This window comes from Anopheles funestus, chromosome 3RL, assembly GCF_943734845.2.
Source record: "Anopheles funestus chromosome 3RL, idAnoFuneDA-416_04, whole genome shotgun sequence".
Classification (NCBI taxonomy): domain Eukaryota; kingdom Metazoa; phylum Arthropoda; class Insecta; order Diptera; family Culicidae; genus Anopheles; species Anopheles funestus.
Genome location: NC_064599.1, coordinates 26,458,812 through 26,469,545, shown reverse-complemented (window position 1 = coordinate 26,469,545; position 10,734 = coordinate 26,458,812).

Sequence of the window (10,734 nt, the reverse complement as noted above, 5' to 3'; positions counted from 1 at the left end):
ATGGCACGACTGAACAAAAAACAAAAAAAAGCACACAAACTCACACAATATATAGGTCAAACGAAACCAGTGCAACTCCGCAGGAGCAAATGCCAAACTTGAAAGCCACCACTGCCGTAGCATCCGTAGCATTGAAGTCTTTTGCCACCGAGCAAAGCATCCCTGCTAATCCCGCGGACAAAGTTAACGTTTTGCTGGTGCTTGGTTTTAATACTTTTTTGTGTATGTTACAGGTGACGTCCACAAACGGTCGGAAGAATCGGTGCCATCGGAAACGGGTCTGTTTTCGCCTTCGTTTGCGCCACCCTGCTGCATCGAACCATTCCGAACGGGAGTTTTCTGCACTTGAAGCGTACTCGATTCGCCAAACGCTCTCACTCGAGTGGCAAAGAATGCTTGCCGACACACCGGGTTGACCTAATTTGATAGCCGGTTAGCAAGCGCAAAGAGTTGGACGGTTAGTGCAGTGATTTGGTTCCCGGTTTTTTTTTCTCTTAGCTTTCGGCTTAGCGTTTTTCCCCCATCCATCGTTGATCTTGGGTTGATGAACATCGCCAATGCCAGTGCTTAATGGTGTGTTAGTTTTCCTTCATTAATGTCCAAGAAAAGTGACGAACGACACATGACAAAGCGGGAGTGGTTTGTACAAGAGTTCGTTCTCGTTGATGAATCGCTGATGGTTGCTTACGTACTTCAACCGCTCAGGTTCCGGTGGCAGGTTTGTGTCACTTTTCCACTGTTGCTTTTATTTGCAATTGCACGTTGCAAGTCTGCATTCCTTCGCATACAATGATGGAGTGAACGAGTGATGTCTTATTTAAGTGAAGATGAAGATTTTCACACCCCATTCATGTGTATCGATTTAAATCTCGTTTGTGTGCCGGAAATGATCAACTGCAATCAGGTGATGGCAATCAATGGGAAAACATTCGAAAAGCACTACTTTAATGATGGCGATTTTTGAGTGTCCTGAGAATACGTTCGATTCAAGATTGATTTGTTATTAGACGCTCTTCAATTAAATTAAATAAATACATTTCATTCGAAACAATATCAATTACAATAGAAAAACTTGAAAGAGACTGTATTTTTATTATCGTTTCATTCTATTTTCCAATCAATTCTTATTTCTATGGCGCCCTCATCGGTCAGTATTTCTTACCTTATTTCCCCCACCGCACATTCATTTAAGATTCCTGACCCATTTTTAAAACGAGCATCAATCACCCAAAGCCATGGCATGGAAGTAGCGTACCAACCAACCATAACAATTCTTTTTAAATATGCAAACGACACTCGTACGGTCAGTATGATGCGTGTACCGTTCGGGTCGTTCACCGTTGCAATCCATTTCCGTGTCAATGTTACCATACATCAGCGTGTCGACATCGGCCAACGTTCGAATGCATTGCCGCTAGGTCTGTGGTCTGGTCTGGTCAAGCGAAACGGCCCCCTACCCAAAAAAGGGTGATTTAGTTTTCTTCACGTTCTCGGTCGAAAATCCGTCAGCAGGTGCTTACTTGACAAGTTCGAAGATGTATCCATTTCGTTTTATGCATTCTCAGACACACACGCGGGTTTCAAGCGGAAAGCGTAACGACGATGGTTTGTCATGCAAAGTTATCGCCCAAAAATCGAGACGGCTCGTAAGAAAAGTTCGTTCGAAAATAGTTGACTCCCATCGAAAAGTAAGGAGTCAATTGATCTTTTTTTTTTATGTGGCTCTCCCTTCCACATAGAGTAAAATGATTCGACTAGGTGCCAAACAATACCGTTAGCCATGTTGGCAACGGGATTTGGTACCGGCTAGCGTACTTGTGTCGATTCGGCACATGTTTTACACCTGACCATCAATTTTAGGGCCTTTTTAAAATCGAAGGACCACTAAACGTAGACGTACTGTAAATGGTGCGAAAGTGTGTGCTTCTTTTCTATTTATATTGTAAAGTTTTGTATTGTATTTATATTGTCAATGTAAATATTATTTTTAAAACAGAAGAATGGCTGTTAATTCGAAAAAAATCTCATCTCGTGAACATTTTCCAAACAAAAATCTATAATTTCTCCTATAATAAATCTCTTAAGGCTTTTTTTGCAATTTTAGCAAAATTTATAAATTGATGTATTTTAATGCGATTAAAATTAAAATTAAATTATTAAATTATTCAATTAAAATAAGTTTCTTTTCACTCAAATAATGCATTAAATACAAAAAAGAATAAAAATATTATAATAAAAAAAAAGTAAAAAACTTCCATAAACTTGAAAATCTCCCAAGGCCTTGGCTTTTTTTTGGAAATTTAGCAAAATTTATGAACTGATGTATTCTAATGCAAATTTGTTGAAATAAGATTTTTTCCACTCAAATATGTGCATTAAATAAAAAAAAGAATAAAAAAAATTAAAAAATTCTATAAATTTGAAAATCTTCCAAGGCTGTTTGCAAACGCGACAATTGCTAAGCATGTACTGACGGGGTTACTCATAGAGCATTCCAACACGCTCCGTACCGTGGAGCGTGCAGTCAAGCATGTGAGCTCGTAATTCACTTTAACACTTTAAAGGGTTTTGCGGGAACTGGAATAAAACATAAATCTCAAAACGGTCTAGCCAAACATGCGTGGAATTAAATAAAAAAATGCTTCTTCGGAAAAGCAGTATGGAGCTCATGAAGTTAAGTTTAAATTAATTTTGAGTAGAAATTAGAGTTGGATGAATGTGATTCATTCATGAAAGAGAATGAATATTTAAAGCGAATCAAAAACTCTGATTCTTTGTAGCGAAGATTCGTGATTCTTCTGAAAAGATTTGTATCAATGAATCTCTTCGCCAAAAAAAAATAATCATCAAACACATCAAGGTGATAAAAGCTTGCGAAACAGAATTGGTTTTTTACAAAACATAGCTCGAAAACAATTAGCTTTAACACCTCCATAGTAATAACACCTAATCTAGCGAGAAAGATCTGCAATTATAAGAAGCACTTTAAACCCCCATTTTGATAAGCCAGTTTTGTTCACGGGGAAAATAATTTTCCATCCCTATTGATCCATTGTATACCAACCTAATATGATTGCTGGTTCCCAAGCCTTCGGTAACATTTTTTTTGGCAAAAATTTCTCTTCCTACAGATTGCGATCAGCAGAATAATCGTCCAAAAACACGTGATAACAATAAAGACACAATTTCTCTCGCAACAATGTGCCACCCTGTGCCCTGTGAACATCTCCAGTGAACTCTAAGCCTTCTTCCTCGCTGCATCATGGCAAAATGTTTGGATCAGAAAGAAATTAACTCCCAAAAAATACAGCTCCAGTCCTAATCGTTCCCGTGAAAGTGCGTCTAATCTTTCGCACGTTATCACACGGCATTGGAAAACGGATTCCTCCCCTCGGTGCGTCAGTGAAAGTGATGATCATCATCGTACGGAGCAGAATAGAAACAAACATCCCTCAGTGGAAAAGGGTATCCATAATGCAATGGCATTACGGACTCATACACTACCGTAATCGAAAAGAGCGTTTATTTCTTAAATGAAAATCACCGAAACCGGAAGGCTTGGATGAAATGGTGTGAAAGCATGGTGTCTGCACACTAATCGCACACAACATACAGGGACACACAATGGTCCGATAGGTCAAATTATGGGACAAACTTGCGGTTAGTAGCAAGAGGGTGTAAACTTTCGCTTACTGCTTTTTGTTCCTTCGCTTTTCTTCGCCTATCATTGCTTATGATCATGATGATGATGACGATGGTGGTTGTGAGAAAGATGACAATTTTCAACACATTTCGCACGTGGTCTCCCGGTTCTCACCGGAAGCGCACGGTGTTCACGTTGATGCGGGCCAATAGCCCCATACCTGTTCGGGAATCAACGATGATAATCGCGACACCCACCGGTTGGACACACCAGCAGGGTGCCGAAGAGGTCGTGCTAATAATGACCTATTGTTGCACACCACATGCACGCACACCAGATTGGGCATGTCGGATGTCGGACACTTACGAGTCAAATGTCACCCTATTTTGGGGACCGTTGTGGTCACATCAGCTTTGATTGTTGGTTGTGGTCGGAGATGAATATCCTCTGCTAGTCGGTGTTTTTTTTGTTTGCTACTTGCCCCATACAAAACGGAAAAGAAATCAAGGAAACTACCCACCCACCCAGCACGATCCAGTTCCGGGAAACCCGGGAAACAAAATGGATGGAAATGAATAAAACAAAACAAAAAGAAAAATTTGCCAAGGTGAAAGTGCGTTGGTGTATGGTGAGTTTTTGGAGTTTTTTGTTTGTGTATGAGGCAAGCATTCAAAAAAGTTCGTTGCCTTTTTTTGCCAGCGAAAAAATAGTAGCAGACCTTGCTGTAGCTAGTATTTAAAAATAATCGTACATAATTTTGCGTTTTAGTTGGGATGTTGGCAGTGTGCGAAAAATCAATTGTAGAGAGAAATGGTATGAAAACCCACTATTATGTGGAATTAGGTTTTTGCGATGTATCTGTAAATGGGTTTGCTGGGACACGACATTAAAAGCTCATTTTCAGCACAAGCTTACTGAATAGTAGCTTTTTTTTCGTTTTTAATAATATAGAGAGCAAGACTTAAACGTGCGTTTATTATTTTCTACGGTCCTAAGGGTTATTTCGAAATTTTAAATTAAAATTGATTTTATGATTTCCTTTTTTCAAAATGTAGTTAAATGCTTAAAGCTAGTTCAATTACAGTTATTTCACTTTGTTTGCTAAGTTTAAATGACGTTTTTTTCATCTTATATCTCCATTGATTTTCCCACCAAAAGAACTAATCACATCGATGTATGTTCCACCTAGTCGCGAGTAAAACAGAAGCATTGAGAGAAAAAACTATAACAAAACGTTCCAACAACCATTACACGTGTTTCCTCTCCATTATACTAGCGGAGGGTATAACGCGCCATCCGGCATCGGCATGAAAAGGGTCCGTTAAGTTGCAAAACATAAAATAATAAACGAATTAAGCGCGAAACATGCGCGAACGTATGCGTAGGTCGGCTGATGGATAAAGCTGTAGCAGACAAAACACGGTCGATGGTTTTGCAATGGAAATCTCTACCTAAGCTCAACATCTCCTCAACTCACTTTCCTCACATGGGCTGGAAACTGTGCCCAAGAGAACATTACAACAAAAAACCCTATAAATACTCTGTGACCAGCGATCGTACAGCAAGCGCCATCGGCATCAATTGATGTTGCGATAGTGTTTACAACATTTTAATCAAATTATTACCATCCACTTATGCTATGCAAAATTGCACTTGGGTAATGTGTTCGTTTTTTGTTGTTGAAGTTACTGCTCGCTAAATGTTAGCCTTTGCTTCATTGTTTGCCCGTTAAAGTATGTTATTATTCAAAGGGAAGGTTTTTTTTTCTTGTTTTGTTTTTTTTTGTTATATTAGCAAAATTCCAGAAAAAGGCGTACCGATGGAGTGAGCTATTTACAGCTGCTACAGTTTTTTACGCCAGTTTTGTTTTTTTGTGTACTTTTTATAGCACTTTTATAGTAATGCGGAAGAAAGGCGTTTTTTTTATTTTCTTCTGTCTGCTAAGAATGTATCCTTATTCCGATCAGGATTGCAAAGCCTTTTGTTTGGTCGTTTGTTTGGTGAGGGAGTTATTTTAATGACCTACCTGTTGGTTCATCCATTGCCGCAAAGTAATAGAATCTTATTAATTATAATAACAACGAGTACGGCTAATGGAGTTTGATGATGGACGGTGGATTAATGAAACGCGCGCCAGTAATAAAGCTAACGGTAAACAAAGGCTTATGCTGAAGCTGTTTTTTTTTGTTGTTGTTAGTGTTGTGGTTGATCTCGTTTAATGTTAACCGCCAACAACGATAGTTTGAGATGATGAACGGAATAGATGCAAAAGCACCAAGAGAGAGTGTGTGTAAAGGAAACAAGTGTATGTGCGTTGATGAACTGATCGATTAGTGAGGGTAGAAGCACTATTATTATGCGATATGCATGTTAAAAGGTGATCAAATAATTTTAAATTATAAATATTCCAATATTATACAATTATCGATTTATGCTAAAAAAAAAAACAATCAACGGTTCGATTGGGTAGGCCGGAAAACTCTAAAAACAAATTCAACAGTTCAAACAAAAAACTGCAGTCACTTCCTCTGGTATGGGAGGTATGCTGTTGAATTTCCTGCAACGTCCATACGGTTTCAACGCTCAGTAGGAGTAAGCAATTATGGAATGTGGACACGAGGCAGCATCCAAGCGCCGACGGTGCAGCTTTAATGTGTTCCGGCAACCTGATCCGTGGCTCGATCTTGCTGATTGTATCGGCATCCACGATCAATGGCTCAATGTTTGAGCGCGACTGGCCGATTGGGGTAGATGATTATGATTACCTACCATTATCGGCTTATGCAGGTCAGCGATGACCCACATTTGATAGTTTACACATCTATCCCGGAGGCACGGGTAACAGGATTTTCCGTTCACAGAACATCAGCTCAAACAGTGCGCTGTAACAGGAGCCAAATGGGAAGCAAAAGGTGGACGACCTACCACATGCACTGAAACAACACGATACGATGTAAAGCGTCATTTGAAGAGTCACAGTTGATTAGCTCCAATTGGTGTTATCGTCTCGCTGTGCTTTTAATTCTCGTTCGAAACTTCTTAACAAATTGGTACGATAATCAAGATGATTATTAAACTTTTCGTCACATTCGCTCCGATTATCCGTCACGGGATGATCCATTCGTTGACAGGCGGATGAGGTAATAGGAGCTACAATTAATTAACAGCAATCTCGATACGTTATGTCAAAGAAAGGCCAAAAACAAAACCGAACGGATGGGAGCGAAACTGTACGAAATACGATCACATCATACGACCTCGTTTCGTGCCCAATTTCACAACACAGCAGCACAGCACAGATAAAAGCCGGAGGAAAACATAAACTCAGTCGATCCGGATATCGATCATCGGATTCGGATGCTGGTGATGGAGCGATGGACGCCCCGAGTGTCACGCTGCGTGAGAATCGGGTTCGTGTACTGTGCGCCCGTTGATGTCTTTCTCTCCCAGTGCCGATTCCCGACGGTTTTTTGGTGGGATACTGCCGTACGGTATGCTTCGGGAAGAGTCTGTGTGCGTTTCTTCGCAACGGCAAAAAAACGATGTCATCGATGCAAGCGAAGGAAGTACGATTCACTCAAGATGACCGGTGGAATGGACCGGAGCAAATCTGTTAAATAACGGGAGGGATACCGTTTTCGACTAGAATTGTTCGACAAATGGGTGGAAAGGTGTGTAACACCTGTCTCGCTTTTCCCATCTATGTCATGTCTAAACAAAAACAACTACAACGAAAAGCAAAAGGTGTTTTGTTCTTTACCCAAAACTGTACATCGTGAACGAGTGTTTAACGTGTCCATTACGGTTTAGAACGCATGGGAGAAAGCTTCCCCAAATAAGCCCTTCCATCCTCCGGTAGGTAGCACCAGCAAAAATCCCACATGGTTGAGAGACACACACACGAAAAAAAAGAGTTCGAAGCAATGCTTTTCCCACAGACACAGAACGATTGTGTCAATATCCGTCACTGATTATTGGGTTCCGTTGTTTCCGTGACCATTGCCATGGCCGGGTTCCGTTCCCGTTGTTAGCTCGTTAACCGTACCCAATGCCGTGTGTATGTTTGCATCACAAACCATGCATACATTTCGTAGAAAATAAAACACTCATCGCGGTTCCCTCCCGTTTTACGCTTAGAAGTGTCAAGTTCTTTTGCATAAGTTATTTCGCAAACGATCACGTAACTTTCGCCGAAACCTGTATCCTGTACAAGGAACGGCCAAACCAAAAACAAAAAAAAAAGAGCATGCCGAAACGAGCACCAACACCCTTTCGACTGAAACTCTCGCTTTGGACGATGTGATGCGGTCGCCTCACTAATTAAAACACATTCGCATCGGAAGTCCAATCGATTCGATCCCGTTTAGGTCGGTCGGTGTTCATCTGTCCGCTCGTCAACCTTGTCACGGTGACACACTGCCATGGTTGGCCCCTCTCAGGGCAGGAAATGGGTGACAGAAGTTCGACAAAAGAAACGGCGACTATTTTGACGATCGGCAGAATTGATCTTAACGTGTTTGGAAATGTAGGTCAGTAAGCGTTTGATGGTGGGCCGATTAAGATTAAGATGTCGTAGCGGCTGGTGGATTAGCTGGATGGAATGTTAACGCCAAATGTTTGTTTTGTTATCGTAAATTTTGTATTTAAATTCCTTTTGAACATTGATAAATGTTGGACAACAAGCCATTCATTAGTCTTACGGTAGGCTTCTTATCTTCTCAAGTGTGATCTCATGTCGTTGACAAGAAATTAACAAAAAAGGAATAATAAAATCTATTTTTAACCAACACTAGAAGGTATAAGAGTAACATTTTGTTCTCTTTTTTTTAAACTTATAAAGAAACATCTGGAAATTAAATTATTGAATTGTTTAGCCTTAACTTATTTGCTCGCTCATTTCAATTCGATAAAATTCTTGTTCCCCATTTCAAAATCGCTAGAAATTCCGATCGAATCCGATCCGTAACTACATAACTGCATAACCGCCACCACCCAGTGTTTCATGCTTAATTGGGCGCAGATCGACGAATTAGTGATGCACATGCTGGTTGCAAGAAAGAACCTGAAAACAGATTTCTCATTACCGTACCTAGCCGAAAGGAAAACAGACCACAGCCTAGAGGCCTAGAGGCCAGGGCAGGGTAGGAAAAAGAAGGCTCTTCCCAAGAAGTAGTCATACTGACAGTGAGATTAGATAATAATTAACCGAAGTGAGCTTTTCCCGGTGAATCGTACCACGATCAGCTGTATGTTCTCGTTTTGTAGTCCAAACTGAAGCTGCAACGGCTTCCGGGGAAGTTACCGACCGAAACACCGCTTTTTCGCATGTTTGCGTGCAGTACGATTGCGATACGACTAACGGCTCTAGTCAGCTGTGAGCGCATGGTGCTCCCACACGGCTAATTATTACCACCCCTCCCCAATCCGGTGCATCATCTCCTGCCACCCCCTACCAACTTCTGGGAGATTCAATTTCACATGATTTACATCAAATCTCACGATAGGCCAAGCATGACATCGGAGGTGCATCGTGCACCGCGCGTATCCGTGGTGCATTCACTCGCTACGAACGGTCATTCCGGTGATCCCGAAAACGACGAAACGAGGCGAGAAAACTAAAAGAGCACTTGCCCGTTCCGGTGCATGCCGATGCAGGTCGGGAGTTCGGAAGGTTTTTTTCTTTTTTTGCAATTTGCGCAATGCAAACGGTAGGCATTTATTACGCAGAAGCAAAAAAAAGAACCGCTGGCAAATGTACACAGCAACGGAGTACTTTCGCTCCCTTTTTTCGCAGCAAACGTTCCTTTAATTAAGGAAAATAGTGTGGACGGGAACGGTGGACCGAGCTGGACAGAAGCAGTTGTGTGTTTTCCGGAGATTATTATCTTTTCACCACTCAGCGAATGTACAACAATGTCCCGTATTGCGAAAAGCTGTTCTATGCTTTCGTTCTTAATTATTATTGGGTGGTTTTAGGAATTAGAAGAAACACTAGCCAGAGGAAGATACTTTGTCAACTCTTAATCTTCCCTTCATCACAGGCACATCATCAAGATATTTTTTTGTGATATGAAGATGAGCTTTTTGAAGATGAGCTATTATTTACATGAAATATCTTCTTATTAAATAAAAAAAAAATAATAACAACCTTACCATTCCGAAGCAAAATGGCTTCTGCGTTTTTGTATAATTTTTCCTTGAATTACCGAAAACCCTCAATTGTCGGAATGAATTGAATTGTCGATGGTTAAACTTGCGTGAAACCCGTTGTACTTTACCGGTTCCATATGCAGAGTGTTCCAGCACCAATTTTGGTACAGCGAAAAGAACATCCATTAAGCTATTCCTTTAACCGAAAACTATAGTTAAGATGTGTGTGTGTGTTTTTTTTATTTGGGAATGTAAAAAGAACACGATTTGACGGTTCTAACGGTGCCGTACGACGTGAAAACTGGTCGTCAGTCAAGTCCAGAAAGCATGGGGAAGAAAACAAAACAAAAGCTAAGTGAAAAATCAAACGACAAACATTAACGACCGATGCGTTATGGCCCTACACGGAGTTCAAACAAACCGAACGAAAAGAATTTCTATCCCTTTCCTCAAGGTACAGGTGGATGTACAAATAAAGAAATGTAAATAAAATGCATGGAACTGTTTTTTTTTAACCACCACAAGCATGGCTGACATCGGGTGCATCAAACGTACAGCAATGGTGACTCAAAAGCTCTTTTAAGGAGACCTGTGAGCTGTATAATGCAGGTCCGTCCGTTGCAGTATGTGAGAACCATAATTACTCACTCGAGTGCACGATTATGAAGGTGCGTTTGTATGAGATTTTTAACATTAATGTTAGCCCGTTCAAGATGATATCTGTTTCGCCCTTCCAAATGAAGCTGGTAGCATCTTCACATTCAAAATTGCATGTCCGGAAGTTGATCCGCGTGAGTCATATTGTATTATTATGTATTTTCTCCCACCCAACTTCGCCTTTTTTGATTGCAAAGATGTTGTGGGTTGACAGAACAAAAAAAAAATAGCTTGGTCTTATTACCCTTTCAAACTGTTTGTGCTTTGTTCTGCAATTCAGGAAT